Raw genomic sequence first — 10,669 nt, 5'->3', positions numbered from 1 at the left:
CTGCTTGATGGATGGAGTTCACGTGCTAATATGGATACACATGTAGATGTAATATTTAAAAAAAATTATTCTTTGTTGTGTGTATATGGAGGTCAGAGGTCAACTCTGTGGAGTCAGTTCTGGACTTCCGTCTTTATGTAGGTTCTTAGGACCACACTCAGGTTGTCTAGTTTGTACCACAGCATCTTTACCTGCTGAGCCATCTCTCCAACTTTAAACTCAAAGAGACATAAATAGACACACATATCACCATTCAAATAGCCCTACCCAGCCCCCAACTTCTCTGTACAGACAGAATGACCACCTTGTACCTTCAAGCTCAAAGAGGGACACCAGCGCTTGTACAAGGGCAGCGTAAGGACTCAGAAAAGCCTCTTCAAGTCAGCAACAGTGGTGGCCCACACCTTTAATCCCAGCATTCGGGAGGCAGAGGCAGGCAGATCTCTGAGTTCAAGGCCAGCCTGGTCTACAGAGTGAGTTCCAGGACAGCCCAGGCTGTTACACAGAGAAAAACAAACAAACAAGGCCTCTTCAAACTGCATGCTAGCCAAGAGCAGAGGTGCTGTGGTCAGGCCACCTAAGGTCCAGCCTCATCCTTCTTTATTATCATCATTGAAACATGGCCTCACTGTGTAACTCTGGCTAGCTTCAAACTCACAGTGATACACCTGCCTCTGCTTCACTAGTGCTAGGATGTTAGAATTAAAGGTGTGTGCTACCATGCTGGCTACTTCCTTAGAACATATATCTAACATTCGTGAGTGGGTGTATAAGCATACAAGGGGCACACACACACACACACACACACACACACACACACACACACACACACACATGAAATCATCTGTTCTCTCTTCACTGTGTGGCCCAAGGATCAAACTCAGGTCAATGACTTGGCAGCAAGTGCCATTACCCACTGAGCCATCTTGCTGGCCCATGATTCTACTTGCTTGCTTTTTCCTTTCTTTTTTTGGTTTTTCAAGACAGAGTTTCTCTGTAACTTTGGAGCCTGTCCTCTAGGCTGGCCTGGAACTCACAGAGCTCCACCTGTCTCTGCCTCCCCAGTTCCCAAGTGCTGGGATTAAAGGCGTGTGCCACCACAGCCCAGCTGTGATTCTGCTTTCTGAAAGAGACTTTACAAACTACTAAACTCATCTCAGTTTGTTGCCATGTTTGTAAAACAGGATGAAGTGTCTGTATTGTCAGACAGTAGTGGAGGGTCAGAGTTGTGATACTGGCTGGAGGCTCCTTCTGGTGCCTGTCACACAGCACACATTTAAAGAGGTTGGCTGTTGTGACTAGGAATGTATCTCAGTGGTGGTGTGTTTATCTAGCATATACCAGAACCTAGGTTAAAGATGTCAGCTATTGTAATTACTACAGCTACATACAGGTGGACTATCCTCAATTCAAGAGACAGAGTCACAGAAACAGAGACAGTGTACAGGAGATAGCTTAGAGAACTGAAGTCTAAACATGAAATTCATGTTTCATATATATCTTTTAGACGTATAGTATTACTGGGGAATTGAGGTTCCCTTGTATAGGTTCTTGGTGTCACTGATAGAAGAATTTAAAAACAAAGCTGGATATGTTGGTTCATGCCTTTTAATTCCAACCCTTAGGAGGCAGAGGCAGACTGGATCTCCCAAGAGTTCAAGGACAGCCTGATCTACATATGGAGTTCCAGGTCAACCCAAGCTGTACAATGAGAGTCTGTCTTTGGAGGGAAAAAATTAATCCAGGGGCAGTGATGGCATACACCTTTAATCCCAGCACTACAGAGGCAGAGGCTGGCATTTCTGTGAGTTTAAGGCCAGCCTGGCCTACAAAGTGAGTTCCAGGACAACCAAGGCTGTTATACAGAGAAAGCCTGTCTCAGAAAACAAACAAACAAAAAAGCAAAACAAACAAAAAACCCAACAAGAAAAAAATCAAAATGGCCTTAAAAGGAAGCTTGATGGCCATTTCATTAAACTCCGAGAAAAAAACGCAGGGCAGGCAGGTTGAACATCTGGGTAGCTTTAAGAGACCGGAGATGGGAAAGAAGATCAAGTCACACCTTTGAGTATATAAATCAACTATAGATCTGCAAGCAGCTGTGGATGTTGGAGGCCTTCAGAGAAAAGAGTGGGAAAGGCAGAGAGTTAGAGCAAGCATGCTTAGGACATTGGCAGCTGTCCAGAGAAATAGAAAGGAGAAGTTAGACTTCTGAGCTAGAACTCAGGAATGCAGTCGGGCTCAGCAGTGAGCATCTACATGCAACTGCATTAAGGGAGGGGCTTCTGGCACTTACGGTATCTCAGAGAAAGGATAATATTCTCCCCTTTCCTAAGCTTGTCTTCAGGTGAATCAGCTTTCCTAGCGGTTGGTATCCTGGCCAAGCAATTGGCAGGCTAAGCTGGATTAACTGTTAAGGGAGAGGGCAAGAGTATATGCAATGTTCTAATATTTAAGGCAAGTCAGAATGTCTCATCTGCACCCAGGGCCAGAGGAAGAACCCAGATTCCATTCCTCTGAACAAGAAGCAGCAGCTTTCCTCTGTGTGGACCTTAACAAAGTTCTGATACCTCCACCCTTTCCTAAGGTAATGGGAGGTGGTCCATCTTCAGAGCTCCACCCCACCCCACCCCTACCCCTACCCCCAGCCTGATAAGGCCTGTCTAAGAACGTTAGCGGGAGGAAAATTTGGTTGGTTTGTTTTTCTAAGTTTTAGAAGTTTGTTTTGTTTTTTGAAATAGGGTCTCACTTATGTAGCCCTGGCTGGTCTAAACCAGGCTATCATTGAACTCTTAGTGATCTATATGCCTGTGTGCACATGGGCATGGATGCTGGGACCCTCTGAAAGGACAGCAAGTGTACTTAACCACTTCGCCACCTCCCCGGCCCCCAAGGCAGAGGAGAGTTTTCCACAGTATTTGAGTGTGCCTGGTTTATGTCTATGACTCATATACACAGTATAGGTGTGTATAGTACTGGAATCATATTGCTGCTCAGAATTTAATTTTAAAACATTTTGGATTTCCTCTTTTGATTTTTTATTTGTTTGTTGTGAGATAAAGTCTTAACACTAGGCTAGACCTAGGCTAGCCTAAACTCACTGCGTAACTCGGGCTGACAATTCATGGCAATCCTCCTGAATGTTGTTGGGATTGTAAACTTGGGCTACCAGGGCCAAGAGGTTTGGTGTGTTTATGTCTTTCAGTGCCAAGTAGTAACCCAGGGCCCCATGCATATAAGGCAGTAAGCACCCACCCCACACTTGGGATTTTTGGAACAGAGATAATTCAGACTGTAGTAGTTGTTGTGGTAGGATTTATTTATTTAGTAGTTCTTGGGACTGAACCAGGGCCCTACACATCCTAGGCACTGAGCTATATCTCCCTACAGATGCCCTTTTTTTTTTTTTTTTTTTTGCATATTTTTTATTTATGGGTTTTTTGTTTGTTTGTTGGTGGTTTTTTTGTTTTGTTTTGTTTTGGTTTTTTTTTTTTTTTTTTTTTTTTTTTTTTTTTTTTTTTTTTGGTGTTTTGGTTTTTTTTGTTGGTTTTTTGAGACAGGGTTTCTCCATGTATTTTTGCACCTTTCCTGGAACTCACTTGGTAGCCCAGGCTGGCCTCGAACTCACAGAGTTCCGCCTGGCTCTGCTTTCCGAGTGCTAGGATTAAAGGTGTGCGCCACCAACACCCAGCTTTTTTTTTTTTTTTGTGTGTGTGTGTGTGTGTGTGTGTGTGTGTGTGTGTGTGTGTGTGTGTTTTTAGCCAGGCTCTTATATAACTCTGTAGCCAAGGTTAGCCTTGAACTCCTCCTGGTCCTTTTGTTCCTAACTCCTGAGTGCTGGGATTACATGAATACACCACTGTGCTTGGCACTTTCTACTTTGAGACAGAGTCCCACAGTTTGTAGCCCAGACAGGCTCAAACTTCTGATGTTCCTGCCTTAGTCTTCTCAAGGAGCTGGGATTATAGGCAGGGCTGTTACAGTAGTATTGAAATGACATTATTTTATCACAGAAGCTCACATCAAGAAAACTTAACAGACCTTACAGTGGTATTCTCCCAAACTCAAAGAATCTTCCAGAGATCCCTATGCCCGGATCAAGTGGGATGGTGAGTCTGAGTGAGGGCACTAGTATTCTCTGCCCCTCCACTTCTGAGTGCTCCTACAGAAGCGATCAGAGCTGGCTTCGTGTAGCCATCCAAGCCTGAGGCATGGGGACATACACCCCTCTGAGTGTCTCCAGGGCACACACAGAGGGACTCAAGAGATGGCTCAGCAGTTAATAGAACTGCTCTTCTTCCAGAGTTCAGCATTGGGCAGCTGTCAACCACCATCTCCAACGCCCCCCCATCCACACACACAACTGACACCTTCCCTCACACAGCAACCTCACACACAGACATACACATATACATAAATAAAGAGTTTTTTTAAATGGTCATACAGACCTGTGCACCAGAGCAGCCCTATAGTACTGTCCTAGGACATCTAACCTCTGAGCCATCAAGGGAAGTACCCGGGTTGGCATGCTCTTCTAGATACCCATGCCTACGAGCAGGGTGGTAGTGAACACACCTCAAAAACCCATGTACGTGTGTTAGCATGTGTGGCTTCAGCTCACAACTTCCCTTTCACCCCTGTCACCTTCCTGCCCCCCTCCATCTCCCTCTAAGTCTCCCCGTTTTCTCCTCACATATCACTGGGTTCAAGCCCACCTTAAGCATCTTGCAAGGTATGGAAGAGCCTCCTAGGAGCCTTCCTTGCACTAGGGGCAGCTCACCACCCAGTCTGGAAGATGCACAGTATTTACATATGCAAATAAGACGCCGCTTCCCCTCCACTGCCCGGCCTCTTCTTGCTAGTCCTTCGCTGTCTTTCTTTGTCCTCTGTAGCATTTTTTCCTGCTTGCTTAGTTTACTTTCCTCTGGACTCATTTTTCCCTTCTCTTTTGGAAAAAATTAATCTTACACAAAGTAAGCACTTTTTAAATATTCATGAGGCTGGGTCCATCAGTAGGGAAGGTAGATAGAATCAAAATGGAAGCTGGAATAATGCATTGTAATTGTCCTTTTAAATTCAAGGTAAGATTTAAAGAGAAGTGATCGTTTTAAATGTGAGGGAACCTGGGCCTTGCATGGCACAGGCCTGTGATCTCCATACTTGGGAGGAGCACAAGTTTTGGGCTTGCCTGGGCTACAGAGTGAGTTCAAGGCCACCCTGAGCAACTTAGTCAGATCCTATATCAGAAAATAAAAAAGGGCCAGCAAGTAGTATGGTTTAGTGCCTAAAGGCACCTGTTGCCAAGCCTGTTGACCCACATTGGGTGCCCGCAGGCTACACACACACACACACACACACACACACACACACACACTCACAGAGTAAATAAAAAACATCTTTAGAAGATTGAAATTTTCTTCTAAAAACTATAATAAAATCAAAGGAGGGGATGGCTGGGCTTGATATCATACACCTTTAATCCTAGTACTTGGGCTGCAGAGGCATGAGGATCACTGTGAATTCAGGGACAGCCTGGTCTTCAGTGAGAGTTCCAGGGCTACATGATGAGACTATGTTTCAGAAAAAAAAGGGGGGGGGGGGTTGGAGGCGGGTGGCCCAGCAGTTGAGAGCACTTACTGCTCTTTCAGAGGACCCAATTCCCAGCACCCGAGTCTAGCGACTCACAACTGCCTGGAACTCCAGATCCTAAGGGGATCTGATGTCCATCTGTACCTGCACTCACACCCACCTGTGTGCACACCTACATGATTAAAAATAATAAAAAACGAACCTTTAAAGTAAAAACAAAGGTCTGCCTCTGTAGCGCAGTGGGAGAGCGCTTGCCTCTTGAGGCTCTAGATTCAGTGCCTACAGCCACCAAAATAAAGACTCCATTAAAAAGTAAGTACAGGGAGGGGCCAGAATAGTTGGGACCTCAGTATAGCCTGAGGGTGAGCTCAGGAGAGCTTCCTTTGCTCTGAGATAATGAGTGTCTCCAGACCCAGCAGCCAAGTAAGGGCAGGACGTGGAGCCTCGAGGTGGAGCCCTCGCCTAGAATACACAAGGCCCCAAGTTTACCCCCCCAGCACCACAATAATAAACAAAGGCCAAGTAAGACTTGGACTCTGCCAACCATGTATGGTAACCCAGCCTGTAATCCCACTTGGAAAGCTGAGGCAGAAGGGTCATGGGTAGTCTACTGCCAGAGCAAAATCCTGTCTTAAAAAAAAGGGGGGGGGGGGGAGAGAAAAGAGAAGCAAGTGAAGTGTGAGTCTGGGGAGCCTGGGTTTGAATCCTGCCCAACTACCGGCCCTCATGGAGACAGCAGAGGCATGACCATGCTCTTCCACCTTGAGATGTAAAGCCCAGGGCTGGGAGTATCTCAGTGCTGTTGCCTGGTGGGTACAGCCCCCAGCACCACACACCAAAAGTAAGCCAGCTGGGGCGAAAAGAGACCCTGTACACACACACACACACACACACACACACACACACACACACACACTTCATGAATTGACTCTAAGGGAATGCTGGCAGGAGGCAAAAATGTTTGGAAAGCTGATGTGAAAAGTCATTGTATACAGATTTTTAACCTTTTGTCCTTTACTGAGCCTGAGGAAATGGAGAGAGGCCCTGGCAGGCTTGGCTTCTGCTTTTCCGAGGGCATCGGAGGCTTGGTGATGTTCCCTCCGTGACCACCAGGGAGCAGTGGTGTCTCTTTCCCTCCTCGTCCCACCCAATTCTGTGGGCCAGCCTGGGCTCCCTGGCCTGCCAGTGAGGGCTGGGTCTCTCCTTCCTCGGACTGCATTTCAGGACTCTGCTGCCCCTCCCCACCGCCCCCCCCCCCCGGCCCTAGTCACTCTCTAGGTGTCTCCGGCCTTGCAGGGTCGCAGAGCTGGCCTTACAGATCTCCCGCTTCTTCTCTGCAACTTCAGGTCTCCGCCGTGTGTCTGCCTCCTGATCTCACTTCCGCTCTCCGGGTCCTAATGGGAGGCCGGCAGCCCCCGGCTCCCTGTTGCCTTGTCGCCCTCGCCGCCCCTCCCCGCCCCATCTCCCCCCCGCCTCTGCCTTCCTCTTTAGGTCAGTAATTATGACGGCCTTGTTTGTGGGAGAGCCGTTCCTGCCGAGCTTTGAAAGCACTTCCACGCTTCCCTTCCCAAAGAACAAGGCAGACAGGAAAACCAGGTGGAAGGGGAGGTGACAATTCCTGCGGGTGGTGGTGGTGGTGGTGGTGGGGATGCTGTTTCTCTCACCCCCTCCTCTCCGCCTCGTCCCGATGGGGGGCTGGAGCATTGGAGAGGGAGGGGAAAGGACGGGCCGCGAGGGAGCCCCGAGGCTGAGGGCCGCTTTAGAGCCGGTGATCCATCTTTCGGGGCGCCGACACCCTCGGAACTCTCCACCCTCCCTTGGCTCCAGGGCTGCCTCCTTCCACCCCCCGTGGTGGCAGCAGCCTTGTAATTTAAAGCTCTCTCTGTCGCCTCTAATGTGATCCTCTCGTTTTATTGACTCTCTCTGCCGTCTGTGGCGCTCCTTCCCATCAATCTCTGCTCTAATCACACCGCTGCCACGGCCTGCTCGGCAGCCCCTCTGCTCGGCAGCCGCCCAGCCCGTCCCTCTCCTGTCCCCCACCTCCAGAACACCAGCCGCCTCCTCTCCCATGCCTCCCCGAGCTGCGATGTCGGGGTCCGTGACGGCTGACTTCTTTACCCTCCCGAGAGACTTGCCCCACCCGAGGGCTGCTCCTAAGAAATGCTGGGGACCTCGGAATCTTGGCCTGAGGGTAGCAGGTTAGGTTGGGCGCTGGCTTTTAGAGGATTCGGTGTCAAATCCAGTTCAAGGCAAGAAGAAGGAAAGAGGAGAAAGAAAAGAAAAGAGACCTGGAGATTCAGAGAGGAGATCGGAGAGAGGGAAATGGAAGGATTAAAAGTTGGAGGCACCCTGACCACAAAAGTCTAATTAAATAGTGTGTGAGGGGCGAAGCACCGAGGAGAAAGGGACAAGGGAAATAGGTAGGGGGTGCAGGAGGCAGAGATAAATTTGCAATTGAAATTTTTTTCCTGGAGAGGAGGGGTAGGCTGGAAGGTAGGGAAGAGATTTGCAATTTTAAACAGCCGCCAGCTGACCTACCCTGCGCTGTTGCGGGTCTCGCTGGCCGAAAGCTGAGAGCCCCTTTGATCTGTACTTAGCAATCGGTGGTCCTTTTCTAGTTGTGAGAATTAAGCCTGAGAGGGAGAAGACCTGGGAGTTACTCCAGTGTCTGAGCTATGACAGAGCGTTGTGAGTCAAAAGCCAAGAGGGAGCGGAATACTCATCAGCAGGACTATCCTGATAACAAGACAGGGGGGACCATGTCGACCCTCAGCTCTCCTATCAAGTTGGATAGTGAAATGTGGGATCCAACCTGGAAATGACCAAACCCTCACAAACCAACAGACTTCCTTCCTCTGTCCACCCAGGATCCTTGGGAGGAACGCCTTTCTCCAGCAGTGCCGCGGCTTCCACTATCTACTTAACTAGAAACCTGCACCCCCACCCCCAGCCCCATTCCGTTTCTTCACTTCCCTTTTGATTTCTCTCCAATCCTTTTACCTGGTACTTCTTTGCATTTCATTACCATACTAATCCTGCCCTGCAAGAATTCCTTGAAGGTTCTGACTCACCTAGCCAGACTCACAGGAGGAGGAGGAGGAGGAGGAAAGTGGGAATAGTCTTGAAGGCTATATGGCACCTGGATAAAGGACCCATATCAAATCTGGGAATCTGGTGATGAGGGTTAAAGATGGCCCAAGGAAAAAGAAGCCGTCCCCTCACCCTTTCTCTGAAGCAGGGTGGCCTGAATATTAGCCGTCTCGTCATACAGTCAGTGGGAGAGGAGTTAGGCGGGTGCCTAGGGAACTGGTCATTTTGAGGGAGGTGGGCACCCTACTGGCCTTATCCACTATTCCTGATTCCTAGCTCTTTGGAGACTACTAATTCAGCCTGTTTTATGTCTACAGACACACACACCAATTGTTACTTTTATTTTTTTATTTTTGTCTATTCATTTATTTATTTGAGACAGAGTCCCATGTATCCTACGCTGGTCTTGAACTCCATGTAGCCAGGTCTTCTGATCCTCCTGTCTCTATTGCCAGAGTACTGGGATTACAAGCCTGAGCCTGTGCGCGTTGATGCAGAGCTAGGAATTGAGCCCAGGACTTCATGCATGCTAGATAATCATTCTATCAACTAAGCAGTTCCCACCATTTTGGAGCTATCGGTGATGCATGTAAACCTGAGAGTTTCTTGGCTTTCTTGTCTCCAAATGCAAATATTCTGAGATGAAGTGAGATACCAGTATGCCTCTAGCTGTTACCAAGACCATGCTATAAATACTTTAATAGCTGCTAGAACCATTATTACTGGACTTACTACTGATATTTTTGTCTCCAGTTTGGAGAGGAGATAGCTTCAAGGAAATTCCTCTGACTCAGCATGCCCCAACCAGTCTAGATCTGGAATGCACTGGAGAAAGATGTGTGGAGGGAAAGCAAGAAGACCTTTGACTAGGAGCCAGACCTGAGGGTTTTTCCGAGGGCGCATTCATTTGAGAGATATTTGTTAGCATGATAGCACATGCCTATAATCCCAGCATCTGGGCAGTAGAGGTAGGAGGATTCAAGGTTATTCTCAGCTACTTGAATTTAAGGCTAGCCTAGGTTATACGAGAACCGGACTGTGTCTGTGTAATCAGAGAAATCCAAAGCAGATAATAGTCTCCCAAGGAACCAATCCTCTAGAAGGGAAATGAGGAAGCCAGGAAAAATGTTTCAGGAGGCTGTGAAAAGTCTGAGGGCAGACATGAGTGTCAAGGAGTCCCCAGACAGACTGAACTCTTAGACAAGGACCCCAAGTATGAATCCAGGTGGCTTGTTTGAGGGACAGGAAAAACCATGAAAGAGAGGGAGAGGGTGTTGTGGGGAGAGAGAAAGGCAGGAAGGCTGGCCAGCTGGCCAGTGGATTAAAACAAGGCAGCCTGGAGGGAGCTAAAAGTGGGCTTTCTGGCAGGTAGGACCTTGTGGGTTAGGGAAAGGGGATTTGATTGAGTGCAGTGAGAAGCCACTGATGGGTTTTTAAGTAGAATGGAGTATGATTTCCCTGTTTTAAAGACAATGATGAGGGCTGACGAGCTGGCCCAGTGGGTAAGAACGCTTGCTTCCAAGACCGACCGACAGCCTGAGTTCCATCCCCAGGACCCACGTGGTGAGAAGAGAGAAGTAAAGCTGTTCCCTGATCTCCACATGTGTGCTACAGCACACAAGTATACCCGAGTAATTTTTTTTTAAAGACAACTCTGAGGGAGGGCCGAGGACATAGCTCAATTGGTAAAGTGTTTTCCTAGGAGTCACAAAGCCCTGGGTTCAGTTCCCAGGACTGCATGAACTGGGTGTGTCGGTGTACACTTTTAATCCTAGTAGAGGTAGAAGTAAGAGAATCAGAAGGTCAAGGTCAGCCTGGGTTACATGAGAGCCTGTTAAAAAAATAAAAAAGGAAAGAAGAGAAAATTATAACCTAAAATTTATTTTAAAACAGATTGTGAAAAGTGGGAAAGCTGGTGAGGATATAAACGAAGTAAGACTGCTCATGAGTTGCTTGGTGGCAGATAAAGGGTCTCCTTACAAACACTTGG

Source organism: Onychomys torridus, chromosome 9 (assembly GCF_903995425.1).
Source record: "Onychomys torridus chromosome 9, mOncTor1.1, whole genome shotgun sequence".
In the NCBI taxonomy this organism is placed as follows: Eukaryota; Metazoa; Chordata; class Mammalia; order Rodentia; family Cricetidae; genus Onychomys; species Onychomys torridus.
Note: the sequence above shows the minus strand (reverse complement) of the source record.